We start from the raw sequence: 7,281 nt of genomic DNA, 5'->3' as shown, positions 1-7,281 counted from the left end.
AGATTAATAATTAGTCATCTATGATAATCATATTTGTAGCCATGTTAGTTAAGTCTTCTAGGTATACATAGATATATTTCAGATAGATAGGTAATCTTCAAACACTTCATAGACCTAGAGAATATGGCATTTAAATAACTTAGAATTCTGTTGATGTGAGACACAATTGCTCCTGGCTGCACCAATTTGATCCTGAGAGAATGTTGGGCTTCTAAGACATTTCCATTTGGAAGTTTGTCTTCTTGGCACAAAATGACCTACTGGGCAAAGAACTGCCCTTGCCTTGACGGCTAACAGTATGAATACAATGCTGTCCTTTCTGGACAAGCGGAACACAAGGAAAAGTGACTTCTGAACTCTGCCAAGACAGGGTAAGATGGTCTTTCAAAATTCCTGCTTCTGAAAATGGTCTGTCAGATACTCTAGGCCTGTAGCCAATTTGAATGCACCAACAATGCTGAGAAACATTAGGTAACTGTCCAGGCTGCCAGCTGTCTTGGTCTACTCTTGCAAGATTCCCGAAAGTTGCTTACATCCATCTACCATTTCTCAGGTACCATTATGTTCCTTCTCAGGTCTTTGATGTGGTTAAAGACTAGATAGTTGTAATTTCCTCAGTTATGATAAAAGATAAGTTAGATATAAAACCTTAAACTCACAAATATAAGATAGATAGGATATCTTCTTTAATATTGTAACTGTAATTCTTGCTCAATAATTGTTTTGTTATATATAATTTTACCATGTTAAAGTTAAAACCTTCCTTTTTAAAAAAAGAAGAAAAGGGGAAGTGCTGTGGATATCGCTCTATATAAATAAAACACTGATGGCCAGTGACCAGGCAGGAAGTATAGGCGGGACAAGGAGAGAGGAGAATTGGGGAAACAGGAAGAAGGAAGGAGAGACACTGCAGCCACCACCAGGACAAGCAGTATGTAAAGATGCTGGTAAGCCACCAGCCACGTGGCAAGGTATAGATTTATAGAAATGGGTTAATTTAAGATAAAAGAACAGTTAGCAAGAAGCCTGCCACGGCCATACAGTTTATAAGTAATATAAGCGTCTGAGTGATTATTTTATACATGGATTGTGGGACTGCGGGGCTTGGTGGAACCTGGAGAGAAGCCCTCCAGCAACAAGCAAGCCTGAAAGGGGTTAGGGATTAGGTTTCCATGAGGGGAAGAGAGTCAGTTCCTCTAAGACCTTCTGATAATTTGCTTGGCACACTCCTCAGAATGGTTCCCGAGAGCCCTGCACCCAGGGTCACTGGTCAGGGTCACCTCTGGGACAAGCTCTTCAAGGACCAGAGCACATGCTCAGGCAGGCGGAAGCAGGAAGCAGTTGGTACCTAAGAAGAACAGGCAAGTGACTTGGAGTGGAGCAGCTGTGAGGGGTGGAACCCCAACTGATGGCTACAATCACCTCTATTCTGCCTATACTCCCTTCTCAGAAACACTTGCCAAGCAGGCCAGTTCTTTGCCCTGGATCTAGTCTTAAAGAGTAAAATTTCCTCTTCGAACTGGAAATACCAAATTAGCAGGAGCTTCAGAATTGCCCAAGACTCTGGGCTCAAGCTCAGCACCAAGGACAAAAGCTCTAGGTACTCAACAACTCCTATAAGGTCCTTATAGTTATGAGGGTCCCACACATGTCTGTACAAGCCTCCAATAGACATGGTTACGGAAGAGCATGTGCATGCATTTGTGTGTGTGGATGTGTGTGTGTGTGTGTGTGTGTGTGTGTGTGTGTGTGTGAGAGAGAGAGAGAGAGAGAGAGAGAGAGAGAGAGAGAGAGAGAGAGAGAGAGAGAAAAGCAAGGCAAAAGGCAGTCCTCCAGAGCAGTCTCGCAGCTTTCAAATCTTCTGTACAAGATTATAAACAGTTTGGTGATTTCAGTCGAGTGTTGATTCCAAGACCCTGGGGGAAACTTCGCATCATCCCCTCTTTATCTCAGCAAACCCTCGGAGGTATAAAAAGTCCTGTTCTGGCCATTGTTCTCGTGTTTGGACGCTTTCAGAATGTTGTTGCTTTTAGAGTCAAGCAGCCCAGCTCTTTGACACATTTTCTGTGTTCAGTGCGCACATATAACAAGACACTAAAATAGAAAGTCTGTTCGGGCGCAAAGACACCAGCACTCACACGCCAAGATGAGGTACCAAAACATCCTGCAGGATTTAGACGAGAGGACACTAGTTTTGACTCTTGAACTACTTGCTCATGGTGATGAAATGGCTCAGAGTTTGAGGATAAATACACATGTAGACAGAGTTTCTGGTGCTCTGTGGCAGAGACAGAACAGTGGGGCTGCCATAGAAAGCTTATGAAGGGGGGCTTCAACTCGTCCATCGTGGGACCTCACTATGATGCATTCCTTGTGAAGTTTAGAAAACACACGAGGCTGGTTCCCCTCTAGAACATTTAGAGAGTAAGTAATAGGCTGACCACGGGCTCTGACTATGGAATAAAAAGAGGTCAAGAGGACAGGGCTAGGGACACTCACATTTCCCAAGGTCATTCCAGCAGAGGGTGTGAAAGTGTATAGCCAGGTGTGAGCCGTGTCTAAGAAAGGAAGGAACGCCTCAGATCTGTCCCTAGGTCTGGTGATATTTTATTTGTGCTGAAATGTGGTGATATTTTGTGTGTGCTTTAATAAATAAAGCTTGCCTAGAGATCAGAGGAAAAAGCCAGCCACAACACAGAATTCATGTAATGTTAGCACACGCCTTTAATCCTACCACTTGGCAGGCAGGACCTCTGTGTGTTCAAGGCCACACTGGAAACAGAGCCAGGTGTGGTGGCACACGCTTTAAATTCCAACACTAGTTAGCCTTGGAGGTCTGTACCAACAAACAGGAAGTGACAGAACTGGGCAGGAAGAGGGAGTGGTGAAGCTGAACGGAGAGAGCAAATCAGGTGGCAGAACAGCAAGTCCTATGGGCATAGGTAGACAGGAAGTCATGGCATTTGGAAGCTGCAGAGTTGGTGAGGTGAGGCTTCCCTATTTCCCTGATCTCTCTCAGGCTTTCACCCCTATATGTGGCTCCGTGTTTTTTATTTAATAAAACCGTTTAGAACTTCATCTATACCTAGGGTTGTGTTGAGGGATAGGCAGACCCCAGAGGAACACTCCAGGTCTCACCAGTTCCTGGAGGCTGAACAGAGGGCTCTCTCCTGGGAGGCAAGCTATGAGGAAGACATCCTCGGAGGAAGAAAAGATCACCACAAGGGGCCTCTGAAAAGCAACATCTAACATTTGCCCAGAAAGAACGTTAAACAGTCAAGAAAGAAAACCCCCAGCCCCATACCACTTCTCATACCTGGATCTCCAACTTTGTTTTCTGGTTTTCCGTTTTGTTCTGAGAGGAGGCCTCACTATGCAGTCAAGGCTGCTCCTAGAAGCAGGATTTTCTTGCCTTAGCTTCCTAAGTGGTGGGATTATAGGTGTGTTCAGAATTAGAACATACAGATAATAAACGGAGAACTATTCACAGCTGGTCATATACCCTCCTCCCCACCTTTTTTTTTTTTAACTACTTCTCACAAATCCTAAGCTAGTAGATGAGAGAAAAACTAATTTTAAAGTAAAAGGTTGTGGAGTGTGTATTCATGCACTTTCCATTACAATAACAAAATACCCAAAGCTGGATGTTTTATAAAGAAATGAAGCTTATTCAGTTCACAATTCAGGAAAGTCGATGTCCAAATAGCATAGTGCTGGTTCTGGAAAGGACTCCCTTGGCTACAGCACACCATGATGGAGCCCATGCACCCGGGAGAGATCACTTAGGAGTTACAGAGCCAGAGTGTGGGAAGGAACGTGTCTGGTCATTCCCCTCTAAGCCCCACCTCTGAAAGAGTCTGCCACTCACGTCACCACACGGACGATGGAGCTCCAACACATAAGCCTTTGAAGGACATGTCCAAACCACAGCAGGGATGGGGTAGTTTAATTGTTAAGTTTATACTGTGTGGTTTAGGGCTGTGTTACTACCCGTGGCCAGAACACCATGGAGTTGGCTCTCACCTCCACCTGGGGCGGAGGAAGCCTTATACTGCCTTGAGCAGATGAGGGAGAAGACACAGTGGGAAACCAACATAGTTTTGCTTTTTAATTCTATTTGCTGAGTCATGTTGGTTGGGCAGGATGAGTGTTATGAACTTGCACGAGTGGGCAACCCACCGCTGGCCGGGCCGGAGGATCCCACGCGTGCAGGGAAACGTGGTGGGCAGATGCTGCAGGGGCCGAGGCGCATGCAAAGTCATCCACACCCAGGCGCTGCTGCATCCATGTGGACAGTTTATTATAATAGAGGGATGAAGAGAAAGATAGGAAAGGGAGACGAGAAAGAGAAGGTCGGAAAAGCAGAGGTGTGCACACCTCGTGGGAATGGAGAGAGAGAGGGAGGGGGAGGAAGGAGAGGAGTTTTTCCTTAAAATGAGCTTTTCACATCAGGACACAGGGCGGCCCCAAGGGGCAGGATTTCAAGGGTCGGGTTGGAATATTAACAATGAGAAGCCGTGTTTCCAATACGGGGAGATATTCTAGTGTCCAAGGAGAGAGTGGGCTATGGCTTCTGAGTCAGAATCCCAGAGGAGTTCACTAGAGAGGTAAGATGGCCTCTATAAATAGGCCAGTGCCCACAGCATCCATGAGCCATAGTCAGGAGGTCTCCATTGCTGCCTACTCAGTAAGAAGAGAATCTGACCAAAAATGGAAATAAGATTCTCTCTCTGCTATAAGACCATGGAGGAAGGTGGCTGTTACTACCTTGCCATGGGGAGTACCAAAGTCTACTAAAAATCCATCAGATACATTACAGAGTCTGCCCAGTGACGAATCCCACAGAGAGACTGGAGAATGGTTGTGGGTATTTCAGTAAACAGAGTCTTTGGGGAGCCCTTCTTGCCTCTCTGCTCCAAGCCTAGCCTGTGTGATGCTGGAGCCGAGACTCTGCCACCCACGATTCTGCTTTGCCAGCTGGCTCTGTGGGAACATCTTCTCCATGGTAAGGATGTGGCGGGCAGAGGAAGGAAGGACTGGTTCCCTTCTGTCTGCTTCCTGCGGGATTTCTGCTCCTGCCAGGATCACCTTCTCTCTGTGGCCTGCAGTGAGAGCGTCCATCATGGCAGTTTATACTTTTCCCAACACTTGCAGAATCAGCCTCGCCATGTCCCTGTTCCAGGAGATGTCCCATCCCATGAACCCCTCTCCAGCTCAGAGACGGTAGCCACAGCTTTGGGTTTTTACATTGGAATGATTCCCACCTCTCCCCATGATTCCCACCTCTCCCCATGCCCAGCCCTCAGGGTAGAGGCTGCTTCCCGAGCTCTCCAGCAGCGGGACTTTGGGTCCCCTCTGATGCTTACCTGGTCAATAGCTTCATTCTTGTCAATATGTCTTGTCCCCTCTCTCTTCAAATACCTGATGATATTTCCTGTCAGCTGACTGGCTCTTGACTAAGAGGCTTCTTGATGAAAGCTGAAGAACTGGATTAAAAAGAGAAATTAGTCGGGCCTCTGTGGGAATCGGGAGTGGCTTGCCTGCCTGTCTTCCTTCCTTCCTTTTTCTTTTCTGGGCTGGAGACTGGACTCAAGGTCTTTACAAGGCAAGCTTTAGCACTAAGCTACACCCCAGCCCATAACTCGGGTTCCCAATGTGTTTTTGAGACATCGGAACTCCCAGAGAAACCGAAAACAACAAGCTTCACCCTGGGAAGTCCATATACCTATCGCTCACCCCCAACCCCTGTCCACACGTTACACACAGAGCTAGGGCTTGCGGTGGTTCTCAACCTGGGGGTCCAATGACCCTTTCACAGGGGTCGCCTAAGACCATCCCAAAACACAGATATCTACATTATGATTCATAACAGTGGCAAAAGTACAGTTATGAAGTAGCAACAAAAACCATTTATGGTTGGGGGTCATCACAACCTGAGGAACTGTATTAAAGGGTCTCAGTGTTAGCAAGGTCAAGAACCAGTGGTTTGGTGGCTTCCTGAGGCCAGGCCGTAGGTAATTCTGCAGTAAAAAGTCGTCTCGGCAGTCTGCATCTTGAAGAAAACCTTCTTGGCTCTCAAAGGCTGTCGCCCAAGCCTGGGAAAGTTGAGGAGAAGTTCCGTCAGCGCTAAGTTGCCAAGTTGCTGTCCCAGATTTTCAAAGTCCTTGAACTTGAGATAAAAATCCTCCGTGTGGACCTGCCAACCATTCAGGTTTGTAGCTGCTCACATATCTGAAGCCTTCAAAATGCGGCTTTTTTAGCAAGCACCGCTTTCCTCGTGGGGCCCAGCCAAGAGGAATGAGGCAATCTAAGGCAAAGCCCTGTTTTCTTGGCTCTCCTTCCTCCAGGCTGCTGGCTGATCAGGCCAGGTCCCAACCTTTGCTCTCTGAGTCCTTCAGTGCTGCCTAGAGCATAGTCCTGGAGAGAGAGAGGGAGAGAGGGAGAGGCGTCGCCACCTCCTGGCCTACCCTATTGCTGCATGCCGAATCCCAGAAAGGAAGTAAACTCCAATTTTAAATCTGGCTTTTAGTAAAGAGGACTACAGTGCTTGAGGAAGACACCGTCTCTGGGCCTCAAATTTTCCATTTTAAAATCAACACTGTTATCCTTTATGATCTCACTTCCCTGCTAAGTTTTTTCGTGTTCAACGGAGCATGGAGGATGGAGGCGCCTCTTTGTGTATCCACAGTGTGAGCAGCCACCACACATCCCTACAAGGCCATCTTATTCATTTCTTGGGTAAATATTACTTGGACATTGCTCAAGCTTCCAAGGGTTGATGTCTTCTCTGCTAATTCAAGAAGGCTTCGCTGTTTCGCTCATTTCCTCCACGAAATGACTCACCCCTTTGACACGTTTTTCTTGCTTGCTCTGGGCCAGAAACTTCCTGATGTGAAGGCAACAGCAGCAGACGAAGCAGATGTGCGCCCATCCCCCCATCTCCCCCCCCCCCAAGGTGCTGCCCCGCTGCAGGAAGTGGTACACAATTGAAACATGTAGGTCAGCCGAACCAGGTCACCGGGAGAGAGGTAACTGGTCGGCGCTGCTAGAGGAGAGAAATTACAGCCGTTTGTCTGCCGGTGGGTCGGCTCAGCAAAGTGGGGGAAGGGATGAGGTGGGAGAGGAGAGGAGCGAATTGGTAGAAAGATGCCCTCGAATAGGGGAGAGGCCCTGGCATCCAGTTCACCCATGAGGAGAGAGGGTGAGTCAGATGTGCTCCTGCCAAGTCCTGGGTGCTGAACTGGGTGTTGGAGATACAATGGGAAAAGGTGATGCTGTTCC

The 7,281-nt window shown here is 47.4% G+C and overlaps 1 long non-coding RNA gene across 1 annotated transcript; it reads right to left on the bottom strand.

Moving 5' to 3' along the window:
* Window positions 1-4,313: 4,313 nt before the first annotated feature.
* On the bottom strand, window positions 4,314-6,422 carry LOC119089059. Its single transcript, XR_005092907.1, has 3 exons — window positions 5,934-6,422; window positions 5,367-5,486; window positions 4,314-5,102 (listed from the first exon to the last, which is right to left on the bottom strand). It is a non-coding gene; the product is annotated as an uncharacterized LOC119089059 (long non-coding RNA).
* Between the last annotated feature and the right edge of the window lie 859 nt (window positions 6,423-7,281).

The sequence above is a fragment of the Peromyscus leucopus genome, chromosome 14, assembly GCF_004664715.2.
Source record: "Peromyscus leucopus breed LL Stock chromosome 14, UCI_PerLeu_2.1, whole genome shotgun sequence".
Lineage (NCBI taxonomy): Eukaryota > Metazoa > Chordata > Mammalia > Rodentia > Cricetidae > Peromyscus > Peromyscus leucopus.
The sequence above is the reverse complement of the archived record's forward strand: the minus strand, read 5'-3'. Positions and strand labels throughout refer to the sequence as shown.